This window comes from Symsagittifera roscoffensis, chromosome 8 (assembly GCF_963678635.1).
Source record: "Symsagittifera roscoffensis chromosome 8, txSymRosc1.1, whole genome shotgun sequence".
NCBI lineage: Eukaryota > Metazoa > Xenacoelomorpha > Acoela > Convolutidae > Symsagittifera > Symsagittifera roscoffensis.
The window spans coordinates 24,183,446-24,198,646 of NC_087069.1; the positions used below are offsets into that span (position 1 = coordinate 24,183,446).

The window sequence follows — 15,201 nt, forward strand, 5'->3', positions numbered from 1 at the left end:
AAGACTAATGTCCCAAGACTAATGTCCCAAGACCACTGTCCCAAGACTAATGTCCCAAGACCAATGGCCCAAGATCAATGTCCTAAGACCACTGTCCCAAGACTAATGTCCCAAGACCAATGTCCCAAGACCACTGTCCCAAGACCAATGTCCCAAGACCAATGGCCCAAGACTAATGTCCCAAGACCAATGTCCCAAGACCAATGTCCCAAGACCAATGTCCCAAGACCAATGTCCCAAGACCACTGTCCCAAGACCAACGTCCCAAGACCACTGTCCCAAGACCAACGCCCCAAGACCAATGTCCCAAGACTATTTCGTACCAAGACTGCTCTGGTCCAAGACTGTCCCAAGGCTGCACTGTCCCAAGACTGTCCCAAGACTGTGTTGCCCCAAGACTGTCCCCAGACTGCAATGTCCCAAGACTTCTTCGGTACTGTCCCAAGACTCGTCACTGAGTGTCTGGATATCGGGTCCCTTCTTCTTCGTTGTAGGGACGATTGAACCACTGTACCTTTTACCACCACTCGAGCTCTAGTAAAAAGTTTTCCCAAAACCCCTATCTTAATGGTCGAAACCCAAACACTAATCCAGTCTTTTCAGGCTATTTGAAACTCTAAATTCCCCGCAGGTATCTTGTGATCACCTGTTCAATAAAGTACCAACAACAAATTTTCCCCAAAACGTAAAATTTTAAACTGGAAAAAATTTCAAAAACAGATGGGTGAATTCTCCTAAAATTCTAGGTTGACTGATGTCAATCTTGTCCGAAAAAATGTCTGGTACCCGATTGCCACGCGTTTTCCTCCCCCCTGCTAGCGATCTTATGGGGTAATATAAAAACTGTCTATGTCCGTTCCCACCGACCGATCCGACCAGGGTACCTACCTTAACCTGATTCTAATTTTGGATATCCGCTTCCTATAACCAACGCGTGTAAATATCTTGTCCCAAGACCAACGCCCCAAGACCAATGTCCCAAGACTATTTCGTACCAAGACTGCTCTGGTCCAAGACTGTCCCAAGGCTGCACTGTCCCAAGACTGTCCCAAGACTGTGTTGCCCCAAGACTGTCCCCAGACTGCAATGTCCCAAGACTTCTTCGGTACTGTCCCAAGACTCGTCACTGAGTGTCTGGATATCGGGTCCCTTCTTCTTCGTTGTAGGGACTATTGAACCACTGTACCTTTTACCACCACTCGAGCTCTAGTAAAAAGTTTTCCCAAAACCCCTATCTTAATGGTCGAAACCCAAACACTAATCCAGTCTTTTCAGGCTATTTGAAACTCTAAATTCCCCGCAGGTATCTTGTGATCACCTGTTCAATAAAATACCAACAACAAATTTTCCCCAAAACGTAAAATTTTAAACTGGAAAAAATTTCAAAAACAGATGGGTGAATTCTCCTAAAATTCTAGGTTGACTGATGTCAATCTTGTCCGAAAAAATGTCTGGTACCCGATTGCCACGCGTTTTCCTCCCCCCTGCTAGCGATCTTATGGGGTAATATAAAAACTGTCTATGTCCGTTCCCCCCTACCGATCCGACCAGGGTACCTACCTTAACCTGATTCTAATTTTGGATATCCGCTTCCTATAACCAACGCGTGTAAATATCTAATGTAACTAAGTCGACGATGCCGAACAATTAGTTACTCTAATGTGTCCCCCCTTTTTACAATTTATAACCGCTAACCTCTAACTTAACCAGCCCCCTTTCTAACCTCCCCCCTCTTTAGCCCCCCTCTTAAGCGGAAAAATCCCTTAAGCGCCGGGTGCTAAACCTCTCGAGAGAAAACCGTAGACCTGTTTCCAGTCCTGCTTGTGCAAAAACTTCCTCAAAACAATGGGACTCCGCTTATCCAATTTTACACTTATCTCCTATAATGTAATGTGGATTCTAACGATAACCGTTGCCCAACTTGAGAACACCCCTGTGCGTCCTCCTGTGGTGATCCTGTGCTGGTTGTCTCTGTTCTGCACTTGACAGCAGCACCACTTTCCCACTTGGCTGGTCACCTCTTCCAGTCAAGTCTCCTAGTTGTCCGGTTCGATCCTTGTGAACCACTTTCCCACTCGACTGGTCACCTCTTCCAGTCAAGTCTCCTAGTTGTCCGGCTTGGTTGCAATCTATCTGAAAACCCTCAACAACGCCCCCCACTCGGGCACCTTTTTGAAGTCACTGGTTTAAATTGCTATATTGATCGAAACGATCGGTCTTATAAAACAGTATGGGTATACTATTTAATTAATATAAAGGTTTGATCCAAATGATCCGGTATCAAAGTCACTGTCTTTTCGTTTTTGTTCCTTTTTCTATACTTTTTTCTTGTTTTTGTTTCCCTAGTTACCCCCCTTTACTCGGTTAGCTAGGCCTCCTTCGGAGATCGTGCCAGGAAGTTTTCTCAAGTTTTCTTAAAAAGCTATCACGGTACAACCGGAAGGTTTACACGTTCCCGCTGAACCGTACCACCGGTACTCTAGAATGGGCATTCAGCCCGGAGCTGTATCAAGTGGGTTCGACTCCGTAGTCATGATGTCGTAAAAACACCCAGGAGCGCCATAAAAACACTATGTAACAGTCGCCTACTTCAGTCACATATGAGGCTTAAGAAAAATAGGCCCTATAACCATTGGCTCAAGAGTCAGGGACACTATCTCTTGTGTTTTTCTACCTCAAGAACGGTCGGAGCCAATTCGGTTCGCTTGCGACATGAGACTAGAACCCGTTACAGCTTAAAGGCTACTACCAAAATATCCCCCCACTCTAGAAAATAAGAACGTTCCCATACTTAGGTCTCAAAATACCCAAAATACACGAACGCCGTTAAAAACAGGGTCGGAACAATCCGTTAAGTTACTTTTTATTGGACAGTGAAACTTTGATCCATTTCAGATGGATCAACCTAAAACTCGCCTTACCTCAACATAACAATCATAAAACACACTCGAGAAAATTAAATTAGGGACTCACATGTTGATGCACTCGAGTACAAGGAGTAATTAAATTGGTAAGCAACTCAAGAATTGGATAATATAACTAGATAAGTTTAATACTGGTCAGTTTTGGTAACAGAAGTAAATTCTGGCTCTAGAATTGGAGTTTTTGTATGATCCATTGGGACACTCAAGCTGTCCACCTTTCCATTGAAGGTTCACTCTAGCTCGTTCCAAATAATTGTTCTCTCTTCTTTTTATTATCTCTCTTCCTATTCCGGGATAAGACAGCTCTACTCGTGTCCTATTCTATATCTGGAAATTGCGAATAGCAATTTCCTGCTGTTTTTCTTGAGTATTTTCCCGCAATTGTAAACTCGGATGTTCTGATTTTTCACTTTTTGTTTTCAGTTGGTACGAGAAAACTGAGCATGACAGGCTCCATTCAAAATTTTCAAAATTAAAACTTCACTCCGAAATCACGTATTTTCGTGTCTCTCAAGGTCAAACTTCCAGACATGACCGACTGGCACAAATGCAGGTACTGAAATCTGCTCCATCATGAATCGAATGAAACAGAGAGCGTCTCTCCGCTTCGCACACGCTACTGCTGCTCCCTCGTTGATTATCAGATCCCTCAGGTTCGTCATAAGGAAAACCTTCTCTTCTTTTGACCTCTTCCTTTCTTCCGAATCATATTCTTCGCGAGTCAGTCCCATCATGCACCAGGCTATATCAGTCAACATTTCATCTGTGCCAGGCAATTGATAATCACCTTGTCCCAAATCCATGACCTCTTCGACTCGTTTCCTTTTCGCTGAATTGACAGCTTTCATCTATATCTCCGAATCCACCTTCGTCTTTCCTACTCTCCTCGGCATCACTGTGCTGCCTAACTTCATTTTCATCGCATTGATCTTATCAATCACCAATTTCGATCGCATCGTTCCTCTCCTGGTTCTTGACAGATACACCACCTCTCCTTTATTGTCCTGCGGTGTCATCTTGATGGGAGAATTCGCTTCACTTTCATCAGTGGCTGAGTCAATCAACAACTCACTCCATCTCCCTTCACACTCATCAAGCTTGTCAAGGACTTCCCGCATCAAGGGTCGGTTGAGACCTGTTTTCAGAATGGACTGGGTCCCATAGCTCTGGACCACTGTCCAGACTTCTTCCATGATCGCCACTCTGTCCAATCTGCATCCCGTCCTACTTTCATGGTCTCGGTGATGTACTTCCCATTCTTCTTCGGGCAACGTTCCCAAGAAAGGTACTATGGCTGAGCCTTCTATTCTTCTTCTTCTAGGTGATTCCATGAGGATTCTTTGTTCGTTATTTCTTGAACTGCCAGGAGAGCTGCTCTTCGGCAAATTCCGTTTCATTTCCATAAAGGCTGACGGAGGCTGCAGTGTCGAAATGCCTTCATCCGCTGGCTCAGTCGTCTCTAACGTATCCGCGTTGTTCTCAAGATCACTGAAGATATTGAAATCCAGGCTGGATCCTCCTCCTGTCGATGCCCTGTCGTCTTCCCCACCAGCTTGACTTGCATTTTGTTGCATGGGTTCTTCGGCTTGACGGCTTCCTCCCTGTTCGTCATCTTCTTCTGACATATCTTTCTTTGAGCTCGAGGGTCCTTGTTTATCATTGTCGGTTCCTTCCGGAAACTTCGGTATGATCAATGTACCGGCCGATCTATCTTCCTCTTCTCCATGGACCACTTTGATTTCCTCGCAGCCGAAGGGTGCTAGGAAGGTTCTCGTTCGCAGCGTTCCTACTACCGTCAACTCCGGTTTCACACTAGTCAGGATCAAGGAGGCCTCAGGCAGTTCGGTCCTGCCTCTCATCTTCATAGACGCTAAGCCTAATCCCGCCCATTCCTCGTCAAATCTTCCAGGCTTGGGAGTTGCGGCGTTGCTTATTCGCCTTCTCGTCGCTTGATCCGTTGAGGCAAATCGTGTGTACTGTAACACAGCGGCATTTCTTCCCACAACGTATGTAACCATCGTTGCTACGAAAGTCCCTATTCTCCTTTCATTGGTTTCGAATGCTCTCAATCTAGGAGTTTGTACCACGGAGACTGCTCCGAGCAACATCCTTCTTATCAGAGGGAATTCAGGGATTGGCTCCGGCAGCTTCTCGTAATCACCCCAGTCTTTCGTCTCTTCTCTCACTTTATGATATGCTGCAGTGAGACGAGGCACTCTGGTTATCTCACCATTCGTTTTATCATAGGGTCTCAGATTCCAAAGCTTCGGAAACACTTCGATGTGTCCTCTTTCTACTTCTCCCATGCGATCACGGAAGTAATCGTCAAAATTGATGACTGTCATCTCTGGCTCTGATAATTTCTCAAATAACAGATCTTCACTCATGAGCTCCCGAAATGTGTGCTGCTCACACCAGTTCAGTGCACTACCGTCCACTGCTGATATGAGGTTCAGGTGCAGCACCGACCTCCTATACGCATCCACCTTAACGTCAGGGAACGCAAACGTGACTGCTGGTCCATTGCTCACTGTCACAAACTCCGTGGCTCATCTGATCAGTGCTAAGGGATCGGTTCTCATAGCCAAGCTCAGATCACTTAACAGAAGCATGCCTCCAACATGTCGTCTAACATCTTCTTCTCTTTCGACAGTCTCATCTTCTCCCGTTCCAAAGCGATTTTGTTGTAAGAGATATTGGATAAGAGTGTGTCTCAGGTCTCTTATCTTATTCCACAAGTCCGTGGATTTCTTCATATCTAAATTCCTCACTCTCTCTCTCATCATCTCTGGACAACGTGTCAATTTCATTAGTCATCCCAAGTTTCCGTGGGTAATCGCAATCAGTGTTAGAAGCCCATCTAACCGCAGGTTCTGGATTCCTTCGGTGAGCAGCATCGCCGGTCCTTTCACGAAACTCTCTGCTCCAAACGTCACGAACAAGGCTAGTAGTTCCACTATTGACACTTCCACTACTGCTTGGAGGAAATCTTTTATCAAGTAATGAGAGACTTTCGGGTAGACTTTTGCCAAGAAGGATGCGGTCCATCCGGCTCCCAACCCTTCCAGCATGCTGTCTGTCCATTCAAAGCCTTCCTGTCCCTTCACTTCCTGGGTATAGAAGGTTTCCAGGGTAACCTGATACATTCTGTTTACAAATTCAGCGGTCTTTTCTTCGGCATTTTCCGCCAGGTTCGCTTCCTTTAACAAGTAGGCATGGATCTTCGTGATCATCACAGGGCATTGCTCAAAAGCATCTGCACCCAATGCCGCTACTCGAGGATTTAGGTGTAGCCACTGGTTGGCTTCGGCTTGGTTGTCAAAACCATCGCCTCCAAATGAGCTCTAGTCTCTAGTGAATTTTTCCTTCTCGTGTTTTCACCTGCCACATCCATTGCTCGGAACCATAAGTCGTTGGACATCGCTGCGATCACTCGATGGTCGTCGTCTATTCCCGGTTTCAGTTTGAGCTGTCGACTGAAGTTGGACAGTTCCCACCCCAGCACCTCGTCCAACAATAACATGTGCAGCGCATGGTCCTTGAATCCTCTCATCGCGTTCGAGATATCTGACCACACTGCAGGTAGTTCAGCCTTGAGTGGCCTCAGGTTCTCCATCTCTATCATGCGATTTGGGGCTGATATGATCACATCATGTTTTCTTTCCGAAAGCAAGGTCACAATCGCATACGCGAATTTCAGTCCATACGGGAGATGTGCATACCCCGGAGACAACGCGAATACTACTCTCGGTGTCACTTTGGTGAACTTCACACATCGACTCAAGGATATCTTTTATCGCTGGCCACACAGCATTCTCTGCCGTTGTAGGATCTCTGAGTCTGCTCAGAAAACCTCTACTGTGTAGATGGTCATTGATGCCAGCAAACACGATCGTAATTGGGTTCATGTCCGTCTGCCTTTGTACCCCTATAGCCAGAGATACCGATTGCAGTAGGTCCAGATCGATCGCTGCCAACATTATAACGTCCGGCCAAAACAGAGACTTGGAGGTGTACACGAACTCTGAATTCGTTACTATCATGATCTTGGCCTTCCTCATTTCTGCTTTGTCATAGGCGGCGAAGATGGTCTCATCTTTCTTTATCGCTTTCAACCCGCCGTATCTTTGGACATCACCATTTGACCCACTAGTTTTGGGTATATTCTTTCATTCACATGACCAGGGGGTGTCGTCAGCTGCCTGAACATCTTCACATGTTGTCCAATTGGCGCTCTGGTCGTCAGAAATCTTCCTCGTCTCTCTTCCCGATTCCCCTCATCATGATTCAATCTCACATCCTGCAAGGGTCTCGCGTTCACTGGTCCCATTGTGTTGTTAGAGGGCAGTCCCTCTAGGTCAGCAAATCTCAAGGCCGTCGTGGAGCTGAAATTTATGCTAGCGGCTATCAACCAGTCTACGCCGGTTATTGAATACAGTCTGCTGACGGATAGCGTCGCTCCATTCAGCATCCTCCTTGCCTCTTCGATGAAGCTTATCCTCTGGAGATCCAGCTTCATTAGTTCGTCTTTGTATACATGCCAGGGAGATGGTATGGGTCTTGAACACATCAACGAGCCTCTGCCCGGGCGTCTCTCCTCTCGACTGGTACTTGTCGTCTCCGATCTCGTGTCCGATCTAGACGTGCTGGCTGTCTCTTCAATTGGTTGACAGGTCCTATTCTTCTCCTCCTCATCGGCGCTTCTCCTAATCGATCCTGTACGTCTTTCCTTTGACCTGGTTCGCTGGAGCTCTGTTGTCTGTAGTTCATGACGGCCGGGACCGTCCCCAAGCGTGTTTCTAGGCTAGGGGGAACAAAGGTGGTAGTCACCGCGTCATTCGCTGTTCCTTCTTCCTTCAGCACTCCTGTGTCAAAGAGTTCCGCCTCTTGTTCATCCAACCGCTCTTGGAAGACTCGATTCAACCAAGCCTCTCCTTCGATACTATCGAAGTGGATGCCGTCCGTGGTCAGTCTGGCTTGATCCATAGCTCTCAACTCATGTTCGATATCCATGAGGATCATTCTTCCGGCATTCCGATTTGCGAGATTCCTCAAGATGTTATTCCACCTGACGACTCCTTCGTTGTGCCTTCTTCCTGCTGCTGTTAAGCTCCTCTCGTTCGTTGGCACAGTGCAAACGGTCAGTACCGCGCAATTGAATTTCTGCCAGAGGGTAGTGATCAAACACACCATCATTGATTCCCATAGTGCTTCCTGCTAATCCGAACCTCTGGAGATGTCATTCGTTCCAACCAGGATCATCACATTGGGGATCCTCCCTGGATTCATCAGTTCCACCATTCGATATAACTGGGCTATCGTCGCGCCTCCGAAGGCCATCACCGTGGTGACCCACGAGGTCCTCAAATTCGATAGTACTCTGACCAAGCTGTCTCCCAGTATCAGATGTGATGTCACCAGTGGCAGTTGTTGCAGGTTGACTGCCAGGTTCCAAGTCACTCGATTGAAGCAAGCTCTCGGATCTGTCTCCGGAACTCCCGTAAAATTATATCTCAATTGATTGCTCTTTTGTACGTCTATTACACGAGACACTTTCTTCGCTGGCATCTTCTGTATTCTTCTCTCTGGGGCCTTCGAGCTGCCCATGAGTGGCGTCACTTCACTTATCCCCTGTCTGATCACGGTCTGGGAGAGTCGTACTCTGCCCGTGTCGTCAATCGTTCCATAGGGTGCAGTCACCCCGGAATCTGGCGCATTCTTGCTGGCGAGCAGTCGCCCAGCTGTCTCTATCAGCTTCCTCATCGTCTGCTCCACGAGTGGGTCACCTAAGGTATCACTCGGGTCCGGGATTGTCACTCGATCAGTTGCAGTTGGGAGTCGCGTTTCTGTCGTTTGACTCATTTTTCGAGGCGTCGAGGCTCCATCGGGGACTGCCCACGAGGAAAACTCCTTGCAGGTATCACTTTCTCCACGGCCGTTGTCAACGCCATCTGTTCCGATCGCTCCTTGTAGTCCTACCTCAAGCGCTCAATTTCGTGACCCTGCTTTTTGTTGCAGTCTTCGAACAATCTTTTCCACATGTCCCGATCGTCCTCCATAATGAGTATAGTTTTGGTCATCTCGTCCAGCTCCCTTTTCGTCCTTTCCAGTTCATCCTTCATCCCTTCCAGATCTTGCATGATTTGGTTCGTCTGAACCTTTTGTTCTACTTTCGCCCTCTTTGGTGGCACAGCTGCTCTCAGTGGTGAACCAGACGAGGCAGCCTCGCTGTTCATCTCCTGATGCATTCTCGTCAGCCCAGGTTTGGGCTTGGAGGGCATAGGCATTTCACCTGATTGGTAAGTCCTAGGACTTCCCAATCCAGGCTCATTCGCCAAGTCACTCCCTGAGAGAGCCCCGTTTCTCCACCTCATCACTCTCATGTTCGGGCGGTCTAGTACTCCCCTCTCTCCATATGCTGCCATCAACATGACTTCCGTGGGGCGGTCCCCACGGTTGTCATGCCCCAAGATGTTGATCAGGGCGGTCTGCAACATGACTACCTCTGGGTCCTCCAGAGCAAAGTCTCGATCCATCAGCCGACGATAGATCGCTTCTATCATCGGTCCTACATATGCCTCTGCCAGGTCCGTCAATTCAACCAGGTTGAAATTGTCCATTCTGTTCTTCAAATTCGATTCGATTTGATTTGATTTCAAAGTTTTGACTCAAGTGAGCAATTAAAAGATCAATCAGGATCTAGAAAAGAAGTCACAAATATCACACTTGTCAGTTTCTCCTTAACAGATATCGTTAAAATTTGCTTAAAAACAGTTCAGATAAAAAGATACTTATCGTAAAATTTAATAAAATCAATCGGTCTCTAAAATTTTGGAATTTGACCTAAGATTGGACAGTCCAAACTTTGGATCTATTCCTAAGATCATCATTCAATTGTTCATGGTCACTAACTCCTTCTTAACCAAGAGCTTAATAACATAACAAATAACATAACATAACACACACTACACACAACTTAGTCTTTTAGCCCAACACCCTCTTGCACGTCACTCAGCCTATACTTAGGTAATATTCTTATGTAATTATACTCGTATATTAGTATCAGAGAATATCACTTGTACAAGCGCGTACAATTCCCGAGGATGCAGTCGTCCTCTGTTTGGATCGTACACTAGAAGCGAGAGCTCCTTCACGTCCATTTCCACAAGGAAGTCCCTCAGCCTCGTCAAGGACAAGACTAGGTTCTCTGGGTCCACGTGCTGCTTCTCCGTCGCCCTCGTTACTAAGAAGCATAGGTATTTTCCCGGTATCTGTGACGCCGCCGGAGGTAAGGCCGCTACGCCCCCTATCCCTGGTCTTTGCTTCCAAAGGAATTCCACGTTTTTGTATTCTCTCTTAAAATCTGCCGCTAACGCTGTCCTAAAACTCATGTCTGCTGTGATTGCTATCGCACATGTTCTATTTGTGAGTATGAAATCACAGTCTGTTAGTATTATGTTACTTGAATATTCATTTGGTAAGTTAAAATATGACTCAACTACCCTCCCTATTTCAGGTTTCTTAGGTTCTTCGCCTGTCTCTGCTTCTAAGTCTCCTGTTTCTCTTGCTACTCCTAATTTTTTTATTATCAAGTTTTCAGTGTGGGTAAGTCCTAGCCCCACTCCCCGGACAAAAATATCCATCGACGTCCCCGTCGATCGCTTACCGGGTATCAAGTCGAGATTAGAAGCTGGAATGAGTAGTTGTCCTTCCTGGGCAGCCCAGGAAGGATCATTTCGTTCGGTCTTGATGTATTTCATGCTTTCACGATCTACTTCTTGAATCGTGACGCTGGTCTCCTCTGGGTCCGACGTCATTTCGTTCAGCCCTTCTAAGACACGCAGGTTCGTCAAGTCTTGTTCATATGACTGCTGTTGCTCGTCGTCGAATTCTACCTCGGGTTTCGGCCGGTCGTCGACCCACTCATCGTCGTGATCATCGACCATGTCAATGTCTTGTGACACAGTTATTTCTTCTGGCCCTACTACTTCTTCCACTATCTTCTTCAGATCTATCCTATCCACTACAAAGTCGTCACCGCAAGGATTATATTTCTTTCTTGGTCTTGTCCCGTCCTTCTGACGAGTCTGTATCGTGAACGGAAGATCCGGTTCCAAGTTCTTGGGAACCTCTATCTGTGCGGATCCTGCCAATCCTCCTCTGCATAGGGTAAGGTTTCATCGTCCGCTTCGATCACCTCGTTTGGATCCAGGTCCAGCGGTGTATTCGTTCCTTCCTTCACGACTTCGTTTCCATCGTTCTTCTCCCTGGTGCCCTTCTCGTTGACCTCACAAGCAGGATCCATCATTAGATAATCCCCTTCTTCCATGTCTGCAGGTATACACCAGTCTTCTGTCGATGGGTTGTGTGGCTTAATGTTCTCGTAGTGGGCGGCTCGGCCAGTACTCAGTCTAAAAAAGCGTTCCTCCTGGTGCACTTCTAAAATCATGAAGGGTCCCCTCCACTTTTTTAGGAGCTTTTTCGTCCCTTTCGGTGGTATAACGTTCTGAAATACCCATACTTAGTCTCCCACCGAGTAATTTTTTGCACCAGCTGCTTTCTTGTCGAATCTTTTCCTCTGCCTTGCCTGTGCTTGCTGAGTATTTCGTCTACACAAATGTTCAACTCCTGTTGACGTCTGATCACATCCTTCACGTAAACCTGTGGAGACGTTTTCTTTCCCTCATATTCTGGGTAGAAAAAGGTTAAGGGTGAAGACTTTTCGTGTCCCGTTAGCATCATGTGTGGACTGACTCCGGTGGTGGAGTGTTGCGTGCTGTTATAGGCTCCCATCACCTGTGGAAGGTATCTGTCCCAATCGGTCATGTACCTGGAACAATATACCCTCAGCATCGACGCTAACGTCCTATTCTGTCTTTCCACTAAGCCATTCGTCTGAGGGTGGTATATCGTCGAGTGAGCCTGAGCAACCTGTGAGCGTCTCATAAGCTCTTTCGTAAGCTCTCCTACGAAAGCTGTTCCATTATCCGATTGAAGCGTCATCGGACAACCATGTCTCGCTATCCACGTATTGATCAGGTGGTCGCATGTCTCTTCCGCCGAGGTAGTTATGCAGGGCACGGCCTCTGCATACTTCGTAAAATGATCTATCATGACCAACACCTGATTATGACCACTGTCTGTCATGCATATCTTCTGGTGATCTATCTGCACCACCTCATTGAATTCAGACGACTCGATCGATTGTAAAGGAAATCGCAACTTCCTTGGATCCTTGACCTGTTGGTATGACAGACATGCTGTTACCCACTTCTTGCATGCTTTTTTCATTCCAGGCCACTCAAAGCGCTTCAGGATCATCTGATATATTTTATCGATCCTCTGATGGCCCATCTGATCATGCGACCTGAATAATAGTTCTGTCTGATAGAGCTGCGGTAACACTATCGCGTTATACTTGTATAAGACTCTGTCTTCCTCTCTTCTTTTGCAAGCCACAATCCTGTCCTTGTTCAAATATAACCTCCCTTCCTTCTGCATGAAGTACTGTCTCAGGATGCGATAACCCTCTTCCTCGAGGTCCCCTTTATCTGGAGAACCATTCTCGATCCACCTTTTCAGGTTGCTTGTCATGCGATCATTTCTCTGCGCCCTTAGAAGATCCGAGAGTCTGTATCTCGCCTTTAAGTACGTCTTCATGACCCTCATCTGACTATTCAGCTCGTTGGGCTGGTGTGTGTCTTCTTCCATCTTAACGCACCAAATCTTCGCCAGTGGCTGTGTTTCTTGCTTGAACGGCTGAAGATCAGTCCTGACTACTTCTTTTCGTGACAACAGACTTATCGACCGCTTCGATACCGCTATTGTCTCCAAATCATCCGCTGCGTTGTCAAAGACTCTTTCGCTTGGTATAAGGTAGCGATCACTGTCAGGATCCTGGTACACCTCTCTGTCCAGATCCCTTGCACGAGTCTCCACTAGTAGTGTGTGGATTGCATATTCTGACAGTTCTGATCCCGAGCTCGAGTTCCTGTCTGAATAGGTGTCAATTCCTGAGTTTTGGGAGTTGTCATTTGTTGAAGAGTTTGTGATGGAGTCTGCACGCTCCTCCAGATCATGTCTTTGCCTTCTTCGCATCCATCTGAACTCCCCGGACAAAACCTTGTTCTCCAGGTCCTGTTTCTCATCAGAGATTTTTTGATCTATCTCAGACTCCCCGGACAAACTTTCCTGTCCCGGGTGTTGATCTTGTGCTCGCTGGCTCCTCTCATCGTTCATCTCCCCGGACAAACAGTCTTGCAGCAGGTTTTGTTCTACCTTTTAACCTTCTTTATCCTGGTCCACAAAGGTGACGGTTTTCCATCGCGTACCGCTTCCCTGTTCTTTCCGTCCGTAAGAAGTACTGGCTAAAATCTCGTGGGGTATTGAGGTTACTAGTTGCTGAACTATTGTCCTACAATCCCTCTCGTTCTCTTCGTGTTGTGGTCTGGACGGCATGATCTTCACCTTCTCACTGACTGTTAGCGATGCCACTGCTGCTGTCCACTCGGGGTCATCTCTGGTCACTTCTCTTTCTAACAATCCACCCAGCATCCGCATCACTTGCGGTGTGACCTGCACCGTTTTATCAAATAATGAGAGGCTGTTTATGTTCATGCGAGAGAGTTCTTGCTGGACCAGATTCGTGCGCAGCAACAGATCCAAGGGGACCGGGTCCTCCTTGGATAGGATCTTTATCTCGGCTGCTTTCTCTACAGGTAACTCAGGGTGTCCTGGAATTGGATGTCCAGACTTGTTCAACCATCTCGTTAAGGGAAGCGCTTCATAGGTTTCTTTGTCCAGAAACGAGAATCCCTCCTTTGTTTCTGCCTGATTGGCTTGCTTCTGCTCCAATCTTTCATAGAACTGTTTTCTTGCTGAGGCTGTCAGCATTCTGGTTTTTATCACGCATTTTGTGTTCATTTATCATGTGGTAGCCATCCAATCTCACTATCCATCTACCAATGCAACTCTGATCCATCGAGTAGGTCTTCAACCAGGATAACGCTCTGTTGTCCACGCGTAACTTGAAGGGAGCGCTCCCCAAGTATGCACGGTACTTTTCCACGAAAGTGACTACTGCAAACATTTCTGCTTTCGGTGCGCCATATTTCATCTCTGTGTCACTCAAAACCTTGCTGCCGTATGCAATGGGACGGAGAACCGTTCTTCCATTCCATTCCTGCTCTTGATGCAATAATCCTAAAATGGCTACTACCGATGCGTCTGTATCAAGAACATACATGCCCTTTTCTGTAGGCATGCCTAGCACTGGCGCTTCGCACAGTTTCCGCTTTATGCTCTCGAAGGCAACTTCTGCTTCATCGCTCCATTCGAACTTTTTCCCTTTGTTGCGCATCAGCTTCTGCATCGGATACACCTTGTCCACATATCCTTTTATGATTTTCCGGTAGTAATTGGCAAACCCTAGGAAGCTCAGGAGCTGTGTGTCCGTTCTGGGAGCCTTTCATGTCAACACTGCTTCTACTGCTTCCGGGTCCGGCCTCACACCATGCCTGTCTACCATTCTTCCCAAGTACTTGATTGAAACCCTAAGGATTTCACATTTCGATGGTTTGCACTTCAAGCCTGCTCTTTTCATGCATCCAAAGACCTCATCGAGCCTATCAATGTGGTCTTCCAGGGTCGGTGTCGCTATGACTACGTCATCCACGTAACACATCACGAGATTCCCGTACTTCTTGGTCACTCTCGTCAAAGCCTGAGCCATCAGTCTTTGAAAATTGGCCGTTGTATTGCACAAGCCGAAGGGCATCCTCTTCCACTGGTACAACCCAATTCACACGCGAATCGGGTTTTCTCTCTATCCTTCTTCCGCAGAGGGACCTGCCAGAAGGCAGAACCCAAGTCCAATGTGGTGGAGAACTTGGCATCACCAAGCTTAGAGAGGCTCTCGTCTATTCGCGGTGTCGGGTACGCAGCTTTTATCGTTACCGCGTTCAAATGACGAAAGTCGCAACAAAACCTAAGCTGCCCCCCTTTCTTTTTCGCCATCACTACACCGCAAGCCCATGGCAATTTCGAGGGTTCTATCATGTCGTATTCAAGCAACATCTCTATTTCCGCTCGGCACGCTTCCGACTTGTGTGGTGTCATTCGTCTCGCACCTTCTCTGTGTGGAACGGCACCTTCTTCCAGTTCAATTTTGCGTTCCACGAAGTTACAGCAAACGAAGTTTTAGCAACCGATATCCGCTTTATGTTTTGAAAATACATCTGCAATCCGATTTAAAACGTCCGGCAATTTTTCGAAATCT

The 15,201-nt window shown here is 47.0% G+C and overlaps 1 protein-coding gene across 1 annotated transcript in view; it reads right to left on the minus strand.

Moving 5' to 3' along the window:
• LOC134853511 (uncharacterized) overlaps window positions 1–15,201 on the minus strand; it is a 120,103-nt gene that overhangs the window by 71,031 nt on the left and 33,871 nt on the right. The gene's annotated exons all lie outside the window — the stretch shown is intronic.